Here is a 12,230-nt window from a genome sequence, read left to right on the forward strand (position 1 = left end):
GGAGAGATACAGTTTTGGATGCCATTTTCACTACACATAACTGTTAGCAGTCAATTAACCATACCAAAATTGAATTGATATGGGACAGTAAGTTCAGTGGTATGGGTCAGTAATTTTGTGACAACTCAATCTGCAATACTAAGAGAAGGAAAAAACTGAATTAAATAAAATAATTAAGTGAAATAGATACACAAACCGACAAACAAATAGAGTCTACTATAACAAATCAGGCATCTCAACATGTAAACTATGAAATATGACTGCAGGTGACAACAAAAGAAGGTCTTCTCTAAATATGAAGAACGGTTAAGTTTAAGTGCATGGATACAGGTTGGTATGTGCTTGAGTTACTACTGAAGAGAAACACTCTTCAATGACAGCTCCAGGATCTAAAAGAATCAATCACAATGTTTTAAATTAGGACAACAAATTGTAAGATGCAGCTAATGAATTAAGAGTAAGTTCTACTTGTAAAGTGAACTCAGCACAATGAAAGCAAAGACTCTTGATGGGAACAAGCTGTGTAAGAATTTTAAAGTCACTTTGCACTTAAACTCTCGTCAGGCATGATTGATGATACAAGAAGAAACGAAGAGGAAACATATTTTTGTGGCTGTACTTTTACTTGCTGACAGGACAAAAAGCCAAATCTCTACTACACGAAGAATGAGTTGACAATGGAAAAACACCAAGGCACCTAAATGTGACTATCTACCATACTTAAGACAAAAGCAAAACTCAGAAAATGCTTTCTGTGAAAACACAGCTGACTTCCTAATTATTGTATCGATATCTCTGCATTTGCTTTCATCTATCAAGGAGTTTTCTTTTGAAACTCAGTCTTCTCTGACTGTGATGAGGTTTTTCAAACCCCATTTCTCTTGTTTGTCCTCAGAACAATCGATGGGGTAGACGACATAAACAGAACTATTCTGGGAGACACAGAATTCTAAATTAAATAATAAAGTATGTCTTAAAATGACATAGACTAAGTGGTCTTTCAGTTGGGTCATCCAGTGTCTGAAAGGCCACTTTAATGTGGTACTTGTTGGGGCACAGACAACAAAGACATTTAGTTAATGATTGTGCATCATTATAGAGGGCAATTTAGCAGTGTGTATAGGGCCAAATGCTCCCTACAGAGTCCTCACAAAACCTTCGATTATACTTAGAGGACTACCTTCATCCTTTAGATGACACCGCATGGCTTTAATACGCTGATTCTCTCTCTCAAGCTCTGGGTTAATCCTTAATTTCTCCTTTATCTTACTTCCTCTTGCAATTAACAGTAAACTTCTACACAAAACAAACATGCTATTGTCCACTATTAGTTTCATGTGCTCTAACCTTGTCTTTTCATTTAGATGATACGCTGCTAGATTTCTAAATGTCTGTATCACCCTCTCCTTTCCTCTTCTCTCTTCTTTCACTCATGGACTCCTCTCCTTGTTCCATTCCACTCCGGCTTTCTGCTAGGCAACAAATGCCCTGGCCTTTCCCTCTACTGAAGCAATTCATCCCAACGGTTTTGAAACCATAAAGCCTTCCCCAGTTGAAAGAAATTGTTCAACTTTAAAGTTTATTTATTTATTGAGAAAGAGAGTGGGGTAGGGGCAGAGAGACATAGAGCAAGGGAGAGAGAATCCTCCCAATGTGGACCTCAAACTCATGAACCATGAGATTATGACCTGAGCCAAAATCAAGAGTTGGACACTTAACCAACTGAGCCACCAAGGCATCCTGAAATTGTTCAACTTTACCATGCTTCTGTCCTATATAAGTATAATTTTGAAAGTTCCTCCTCATTTCTTATTTTAAAAAACGAATTGTCCAGTCTTACATCTATAGAAGGTTGTCTGTCTTGCTGTCTCCATTTTTCATTATCTAGTCACTGAAATAGGGATTCTATCCCAACTGTTCCACAAAAACAATGTACGCTTTACAAACTTTATTTTACTGGAAGTTTCTGTAGCACTCGAAGCAGCTGGCCACTCATGGCTTATAAAACACTGTTTCCTTGGCTTCCTTAGTACTACACCTTCTTGGTTTTTCTTCTGCTTCACTGGGCCGTGCTTCTCAACCTCCTCCTCAGATTCAGCTCATGTTTCTATTCCTCAAATGCTTATTTTGCTCACAGATCTCCTAGTGGCTCTCCTCTTTTCTCCATATACACTCTTCTTGGGTGACTTCATCCACTCCCTTCGCTACAGCTACTAGCTCTAAATTTATGATTCTCAAATACTTTTGGGCCAAGAATTTTCTGCAGAGCTTCTCATCTCCATATCCAATTGCCTTCTGAATGTGTCCATTTACATGTCAGGATGTAATCCTATAATCCATGTAATCCATCGAAAATTGAATTCATTATTATTCCCATTATTTCTGCTTCTCCCCTTGTATTCCATATTCCAGTGACGGGTGCCAAAGCAGTGGCAGACATAGTAGAATGCCTATCCAAAATCCATCCTTGCCCTTTTCTCCTTCCTCATAGAACCCAGTTTTGTTTGGATTTCCACCATCCTCCAAGGGATCTCTGAGCCCTAGCCCTGGCATGTCCTAGTTGGTTGAGAGTACATTAAACTAACAGTAGAATCGTTTCCCTTGCCAATAGTGGTTTGGGTGGATGTGTGATCAAATTCTGGCCTCCAATGAGACATGAGGTGAAGTACATTGGGGGGCTTCTGGGAAGGTGCCTCACTCTTAATAAAAGACATAGAAAGAAACTGGCACCTTTGATGCCCTTGAATATTGTTGGCCTTGGATTAGCTCTTGAAACTGTTACAGGCATCTCATATTTCCAGCAGGAGCTTGCCTGAGAACAAACACACGATATGATAGAAGATAGAATGTTTCAATTTTTTTTTTAACGTTTATTTATTTTTGAGACAGAGAGACACAGAGCATGAAGGGGGGAGGGGCAGAGAGAGAAGGAGACACAGAATCAGAAGCAGGCTCCAGGCTCTGAGCCATCAGCCCAGAGCCTGACGCGGGGCTCGAACTCACGGACCGCAAGATCGTGACCTGAGCTGAAGTCGGACGCTTAACCGACTGCGCCACCCAGGTGCCCCAAAGATAGAATGTTTTAAAAAAAGTCAGAAAGGGGCACTTAGGTGGCTCAGTCAGTAAAGCGGTCGATTCTTGATTTCTGCTCAGATCATGATCTCACAGTTCGTGAGTTCAAGCCCTGCATGGGGCTCTATGCTGGCAGTGTGGAGCCTGCTTGCGTTTCTCTCTCTCCCTCTCTTTCTGCCCTACCCCCCACTCATGCTCTCTCTCTGTCTCTCTCAAAATAAATAAATAAACTTTTTAAAAAAGTGTCAGAGAAACAGAATTATCATTCCATTCCTCAGGCTGCTTTTCTCCTGAATGATGGTTCAGATCAGCGGTTCTCAAACTTAGCATCGACCACAATCACCTGAAAGGCTTCTAAAATAGACACTGCTCAAATGCCACCCCACTCCAAGGTTTTGATTAAATAGATCTAGAGTAAGCCCTGCCAATTTGCATCTTGGACATGTTCCCATGTGATGCTAATACTGCTTATCCAAGGAATGCACTTTGAGAACCACTGGTTTAAATCTCTGACCCAAGGTTTCCCACTATTTGTAGCCAAAAGCATTTTAATGGTTAAAGCTACATGCTCTATTGTCAAAGCCCCAGAATCTTGGGTTTCATTCTGAACTCTCCTTTTCTCCACACATACAATCTACTGTGCAATGTTATTTACTCTACCTTTCATTATTATTTTTTTTTATTTTTTAAATGTTTATCTATTTTGGGAGAGGAGACAGGGAGAGAGAGAATACATGAGTGGGGGAGGGGCAGAGAGAAAGAATTTCAAGCAGTCTCTGCACTATACCCACATGGAGCTCAATCCCATGAGCTGTGAGATCATGACCCGAGCTGAAACCACGAGTTGGATGCTTAACCAATTGAGCCTCCCAGGCGCCCATGCTCTATCTTTTAAACATGTCTTGCATTTGTATGCTTTTCCACAGTGGTGATGGATCACTCCCGTGCTCCAGCCACCATCGTCTCTCCCTTGGCTTACTGCAACAATCCAACTGGTCTTCCACTCCTACTCTCTCCCTTCAAGAAGTTCACATGGCTTTCGGGGAAAGCTTTTGAAATGGCAAATTTTGTTCTTTTGGGCTTAAAACTTCACAAGGGCTCCCCAAGCAGGCTAGAACGTAGCAAAAAATGTGTACCTTGAACAACAGTCCTTTCTCCCACATACTGCAGATTCATCCCTTGTAACTCCCCACCTTGCACTTGCCTATTCCCTCGTTCCAGAATGTCTCCTAGTCCTTTGAGATCACTGTGCTCTGGGCTCCTCTGTGCCTTGCCAAATACTCTTCTGTTCTCTCCCACCCTAGCCCCTTCTCCGTTGCTTGGACTGCATCTATTCATCTCGAATTAAAGTTTCTGTTTAGATATTCCTTCCTCAGAGAACTCTTACCTTACCTCCCAGATCTGGGTTTTAGACATATCCTTAGAGCTCTCAAAACACTCTTCACTTCCCTTAAAACAGCATTTCTTTTATGCTGTTGTAATCACCTCTCCTCTTCTCTACATCTTGGGAGATCAGAAACCAGGAGATCATCTACCTCGTGAAGCCTTCACATAATGCTTGGGACCACATTGTCATTATCATCTGGCCTCCTCTTCAGCTAGCACACAGACATTGAGCCAAGAGCTTCACATGCTTAACCTTTTTTTTTTTAATTTATTTAAATTCTAGTTAGTTAACATACAGTGCAATACTGGTTTCAGGAGTAGAATTCAGTGATTCCTCACTTACATACAATATCCAGTGCTCATCACATCAAATGCCCTCCTTAAAACTCATCACCTATCTAGCCCATCCCCCCCCACCTCCCTCCTTCAGCTCTCTGTTTTTATCATTAACCATCTCTTGTGGTTTGTTTCCCTCTCTTCTCTTCCTCCCTTCCCATAAGTTCATCTCTTTTGTTTCTTAAATTCCACATATGAGTGAAATCATATGGTATTTGTCTTTTTTCTGATTGACTTATTTCTCTTAGCTTAATACATTCTAGCTCTATCCACATCGTTGCAAATAGCAACATTTCATTCTTTTTGATGGCTGAGTGTTATTCCATTGTGTATATATACCACATCTTCTATATACATTCATCAGTCCGTGGACATCTGAGCTCTCTCCACAGTTTAGTTATTGTTGATAATGCTGCTAAAAACATTGGGGTACATGTAACCTTTCAAATCTGTATTTTTGTATTCCTTGGGTAAATGCCTAATCCTGAAATTGCTAGATTGTACATATTTAACCTTCTAACTATCATATTTTGCCTATCAGGAAAATGAGGTTCAGAGAGATCACAAGAGGGGTCACCTAATAATAAGAACGCAAGGTTTGAACTCAAGGAGTCTAGCTCTAAAATTTACTCTCTATTCTGCCTTCTTGGGATAATAGTGTAACAGCACCTACTTTTCTTCTAGAAAAGCACCCCCACTCCACCCATTCCTTACCTTCCCTCTCCTGAGACTTCACTGTTTATTTTACGCACCATCCCCCAGGTACCTGTCGCTACACAGCCTGTGGCCTGTGGGAACAGGTATGATTGCAGTTTCCCAGAGATGTGAAATGCCTGTCACTGGTCCCATTCTCATTTCTCCCAGGCATCTCCCCACAATCCTCTGGGAACACTATCCGGGGTCCTTTTCATGACACAGGCAAGAATGGGCATACATTAGAGAGAGAAGAGCTACCCTTTCTAAGGATTTAAGTGAGTATGCCTCCCTCCAAATTCAGAAAACACTAGGTTTTAAGAGTAAAAATAAGTGTAAGTGTACTCTATAAATTTGATAAATTAATAAAGCTAACAAAAAAAACTGATCTGAAAATATAAAAAGGAGAAATACAGCTGTTTGTAAACTATAAAGCCCATCTCCTGGCCACTCCTGGCACTTGAATATCCTGTGTTGCTACGCTAGTTATTATCTTACCTCCTTGGTGCCTGACAAGCTCTGTAACTCTTAAGCACGACAACTATTTTCATCCCTGGAAGCCCGGCATGGAGAACAGCTCCCGACCTAACAGGGGTGCTCAAAAAAGGAGCAGTTGTAACCTAATCCAATGAAGGAAACGTATATTGCCACCAAAGGTTTTGTGTTCCCCCTTAGCAAGACAGCTCAAAAAGAAATTTGGTTGAATAATTTTAAAACTGAGCCTTAATCTGTCTGACCAGATGCTATTGTCAGTATTGCAGAACCAAAATGGAAAGTTAAGTTGTCCTCTATTCTGTCATCTTCAATTCTCTGAAGCAGAGATTCATATAAACCGTCACCCTGCCCCATAGTCCATCCAAATTTCATGTTGCCGTGAGTGCCCCCCCTTCCGCGGGGGTGGCACTCCCTTATGCCTCTGGCAACTCCCCTCACCCTGGGACAGCCTGTATTCAGCTCTTACACACGGGCAGACATCTTCACACCAGTCAGTATTCCCTAGTGACAAGGTCAGAAGCCCCCTCGTATGATGGAGCAGAGGGAAAGGGCAAGGTGAAGGACAGACCCCAGGGCCTCTGTGCCATCACTAGCTCTCATGCCTTATGCAGGCGGTACTTGCCCCCGAAGAACCAGTGCACAGATGCTTGGCCCCCTACGGGAACAATCTATTCTTAAGACTGATGAAGTTTTTTCCAGTCAGAAATGTGATACTACAATGAGCAGACTCCGAGCCTCAAAACTGGAGCTTCCAGAGAAAAGAACATCCTGAAGATTGTTTGAACTATATTACTGAAATTCTTCTTAATGCGTGGTGACTCAACCCTGTTTGTTCATTGCAAACATAAGCAGGGCTGATTTCTAAGGGTGTGCCTGGTTGAACATATTGTATACACCTTCTGTATGAAGACCAACACCTGGTTAGAAGCTGTAATTCATTTTGTGTAGAGTGTTTAGTTTTCACATAGAATAGAAATTGAGAAGGCAGTCATTAAATAAGGTTGGCAGATGTCACATTGCAAATGTCCTCCTGTATCCTGTATTTTTGCTATAAAGGACATTATCGGGACAACTGGCAAAACTCAAATGGAGTCTGAAGATCAGAAGGCAGAAGTGCATCCTTGTTAATGTCCTGATTTTGGTGGTCGCGTTGTGACCATATTGGGCACCAAACACACGCAAGAACTGTGAAGTACAGAGCAAAACACACAAGTATCTCTGGCTGCTTACTGTGTAACAGGAAACATAACAAGTGCACGGATAAGATGATGGAAATTGCAAAGCACAGTGTCACGCGGACCAGAGAAATGACAAGAATCTGTAGTTCTCAATATTTGCTCCACCAATAACATTGACCTTAATACTCTTGGAGATTTATGGAAGTCTAGCCCCAAGTCGCTGTGAGATGGATATAATTCCTTTTCTTTCTCCTTTATTGAATGAACATTGGAAGGAGCAGGAGTAGCATTCTTCTAGTGTTAGTTTTGAATTTATTCTAATTTAATATTAAAAGGTCAATGATTGATCATCTTGGTGACATCGTCTCTACCTGATTCATCTCGAAAACACTTCATTAAATCTCTCAGTATAACTCAGATGAATAAATTTTGAATAAGGGCCAATTTTTAAATGAGGCACTAAGTACCATCACCACCCCTCCCCCGTCCCCGTCCCCCCCATGAAGAAGCATTTCCTGCCTATTCTACCTCAAAAAACAACAACCACACAGCTTACACAGGGCAGCAATTGAGAATCTTAATACCTGCCACCTTCTCAGTAGCGTTTTCCATGTGTGCCAATAACACTGTCATAATAGATTCGTGGGCAGTTTTCAAGTTCAACGTTTATTCTTCCACAGTTATAGAGTGTGCTGGATGGTGAGAGAAAGACAACTCCTCAAGATGCTTACAGTTTAGTGGAGGGAGATAACAAACACGGGCAAACTCTGAAATACCTACGTACACAATACATACAAATCCCCCTTCCCCTCCCTCTGACTACAAGATTCAGAATGTCCCAGCTCACCTCTCTTCTCTGACTTGCAACCGAATCCCATTTGCCCTCCAGCCAACCCCACATATATGGGTAAATCAACTTACAGGGAGTTGGGGAGATGCATTTTATGGTAATAGCAGGTTTCCTAACTTCCTTGAGTCTACTTCCATATACATAAATCTGGAGCAAGCAAACCCACCACCTAGGTTGAAGACTCGGTCAAACGTGATCGTGAGTGTGAAACATTACACTCCAACTGCCCCGCCCCACTCTCTTCTCTTGGGTAGATCTAGGTCCAGAAATGCAGTGCAGAGATATAAAGAAACTGATGATGACAGGGAGGGGCAGTTGTGGGATGGGTGGAGAAGGCTGAAGACCTTGCTTCTCCACCATGGCTTTTGGTACTCCTAACCCCAGCTGATCTCTCCATTTTTCACTCCCTGGAAGCAGAGAAAAGCCTCTCTCTACTTCCTAGTCTCTGTCTGCCCTTCCAGCATCAGAAGTAGGCATCTGGCCACTTGTTCAGGTGCTTTTCAGTTCCTTGAGTACCAGGAACTATACTTGAGAGCAGGCTCACTGAAGCTGGGTTGATATTGATCTTCCCAAGGACCTACAGATTTCTGAATTGGCATGTTCCCAGAATCCTTCTCATTCCTTCACCCCAGCACCCTCCAGTGCTGAACCCCAAGCTCTGGTCCAGTGCAAAGAAGACAGAGAGAGTCCTCTGCACTTCCTGTCCAGCCACCGATGGAGCCTAGAGTCTCCCTGACACTCTGACACCTGCCTACCCCACCCCAGGTGCAGGTCTGCTCAGGACAGGTGAATGGGCTAGGTGTTGGAACAAGGTGGGAACAAGATGGTACAACCAGACTGCATCTTTTCAAACTCATCTGCCAACTCCCAGTAATCCTTAATTCTTGAGTCTCCTTTTCCTCTTGCATCCATTTTCACCAAATCTTAGAGCTACTCCTATGACTTTCCGAAACTACTGAATCCTTGGGCCCTTTTCACTCTTCTTCTCACATCACGAAGCCCAAATGAACACTCCTTAGAGAAAGGCATAAAAGAAAAGGAGGAAAAGAGTGAGAGGAGGAAACCAGAGAGTGTAAGTTGGGCCCCTCGTGTGATATCGGATGTTGACCAGTCACAAGTGTAACTCTCCCTCTCCCTCAAGCTCTGCCAGCATCATCCCCAGACCCCCACATAAACACACACTAGTTCTCCACTGTGGAGGAATGTTCCCCTACCAGGGGAGCAACAGCAGGAAATAGTGCATGAATACTCTAGAGTAATTTTCAATAAAAAAGGCTGAAAAAGAATTGATCAAGGACTTACCTTTGCCTTCTTCAGAAGTTTCAAGATGTCACCTCAGGTACTCTTGAGAGAACCTCGTATATAGTTTTTTGAGCTAGGTGATTTCTATAGTCCAGCAGAATCTCTCTCCTCAGCTATTTTTAAGCCTTGACTGCCATTTTGTGCTATTTTAAAGTACTTATGGAGTTTGGTTTGTTACATTGAGAAAGAAAATCTTATGTACTACTGAGTTTCAGTAGTATATTCCTCAAAGCCTATCCATTCTTCCTTTAGTTACCTTGACCTTCTAGAAGAAATGCATGGAATTAAAACAAATTAAAGAACAAGCCTGCATAACGTTACTTCAGGGACCCCAAATTCGAAGCCAAGGTACATGAGCTCCGATCCTTACTCTATTAATAAATTACTTGTCATGCAAATTTGGGGGAACATCAACCTGTCTCCTTGAGGTTACCGTGAAAAGCATGATAGATGATATGTAAAAGTAGGTTGCCAAAATATAATGTGCAATATAAAAGTATGGTGTTATATGTAAAGAAGTTATTGAGGGGTGCCTGGGTGGCGCAGTCGGTTGAGAGTCCGACTACAGCCAGGTCACAATCTCGCGGTCCGTGAGTTCGAGCCCCGCATCAGGCTCTGGGCTGATGGCTCAGAGCCTGGAGCCTGTTTCCGATTCTGTGTCTCCCTCTCTCTGCCCCTCCCCCATTCATGCTCTGTCTCTCTCTGTCCCCAAAATAAATAAACGTTGAAAAAAAAAAAAGAAGTTATTGAAATAGAAAAGATCTGTGCAAAACTTACGAAAAAGAACCCATGAGACCCTTTGCTTAGAAATGCCTATTTTCTCCAAATGCTTTAAAAGACCTTAGAATGGGGTAGAGTCTGAATCTTCAAGGTTTCTTTTAAAAGTATGAAAGCTTCCTCTTTTACCAGATGATATTTGATTTACAACTGTAAGTAAATCTAACCCAGTAGATGTTAGACTGCATTTTTTATTATATGGCATAAAAGTCCACACCACAAGTGGAGTTGAAGCTATTCTCAATTATTTCTTGAAACCATTTAGAAATAAGATATGATATAACCCAAAGACCAGCTGACTGACTGGCTAATAAACTGACATTTAGATGGAGGGAGCCTAATTGGATGACTGGGGTGCAAAGTGGATGTGAGGATGTGGCCTCAACTTATTTTTTCTGCGCATAAAGCTTAGCTTATACGTATCAGTCTTTCATATCACTGAAGTGACTCACAAGAGAATAAGGTCCTTCCCCAAAGTTATAGGATGTTGCTCATGCAGCGTACCAAAACAATTTAAGCCCTACGTTTAATGCACTATTTCCTTTTATTTCAAACAGTAATCCTTAGCTTTATTATCTGAAAACCACAATACAACATGCTGTATTTGACATTGTTATCTTTTCTTATGTGATACTTAATATTCTCAATACTACTTATTATACTGCAATTCATAAAATGTTTAAAGGTTAAAAACCTTAGGTTTCACATTCATTTTTTTCCTTTAGCCTAAATATGGAAGACCAGTTTATTCAAGTAGCATAGGATGGATGAGTTTTCGGGGGGATATGTTTTTCATGTTCTTTGTAGTCTGGCCAGGAAAATTATAAATGATCCCCAAGTCACATCACAAGTCATTTGATTACTGGTAGCTGGCACGTAGAGCAATGAAAAGCAGTTTCAAAAAAATCAAATGCTGGTACCACCAAGACTCCAGGAAAATATACAAAAAACATGAATCCTGTTGTTTTACCATCAAGAGGCTATTTGTCTTATTTATTTCTGGCTTCTAGCACAGTGTCTGATCATCATAGCCACTGCATAAATATTTGTTTAACATATGCTAGTAAAATAAACAGAAACATCCAGGAAAGAATAGCTAGATCTGAATGTGGATTAAAGTAAAGTGGGGTGTTTTTTTTTTTGCTATATTTTTATTTTCTTTTCTAGAAGCCAGAAATGGTTTCTATACCGCTCATTCATTACAGTGAATTGCCAAATAACTATAAGTCTCCTTAAAATGTCACATGGAGAAAGTCACCGTTCACAGAAATTAGAAAGCATTTTGATAAGGCAGACCACAGCCTTATGACTGATGGTTTTATTTTGAAACAGATGTGAAGTAACCTGAGCCTTGCATGGCAGGCTCTTACTCCAGACTGCCTTGTACAGAACTTCTCCTTACAACACTCTTCATGGACGAACAATCACCCAGGAAGAATAAATGAAACATGCCACCATTTTGCAAAGTGAGTTATTTTATATTCTGATAATGCTTATATAAGAGACAGTTTATAATACTCTCTAACTCTCCACACAAAAAAAGAGAACACTGAAAAATGAACCCTTAAGTATTTTTTTCTAGACAATTGGTAAAATTGATGCTAAGAATCTATGCCGACTGTAGTACTAATTCATCGAATGATGCTGTAAATTACCGTTTTTCCTATCTCCCCACAAAGTTTTATGAAACAGAAGACTTTCCAACTTGAACATCATTATAAATTTAGGGGATGTGGTAGAGAAAAATGGCAAACCTGAATCAAAATGCAAATACAGACACAAGGTCTGGAAAGCACTGTTTGTCTGTTTTTAATTTGTTTAGGTGCACAGTTGTACCTTGTGAGGCCAGGAAGGAAACACAGTCAGCAAGGTCGTCATGATCTATCTAGTTACAGCCAGAACCTGGAGAAGTCAGAAGCCTTTAGCCCGACAGGTATGGACAGGAAGCACACAGAGGAAGACGATTCCAAGCTACAGAAATGCTGGTGCAAACTACAAATTACAAAAAAAAAAAAAAAAAAACTACAAAAATAACTGAGGTAGAAAGATCAAAGATGATGCATCTGAGAGACAGGAAAATGAGGAGGATATGAAAGAGACTGAGATACACCCCACCCCCTGAGCAAATAGAGGAGTAAAAC

Source organism: Felis catus, chromosome B2 (genome assembly GCF_018350175.1).
Source record: "Felis catus isolate Fca126 chromosome B2, F.catus_Fca126_mat1.0, whole genome shotgun sequence".
Lineage (NCBI taxonomy): Eukaryota > Metazoa > Chordata > Mammalia > Carnivora > Felidae > Felis > Felis catus.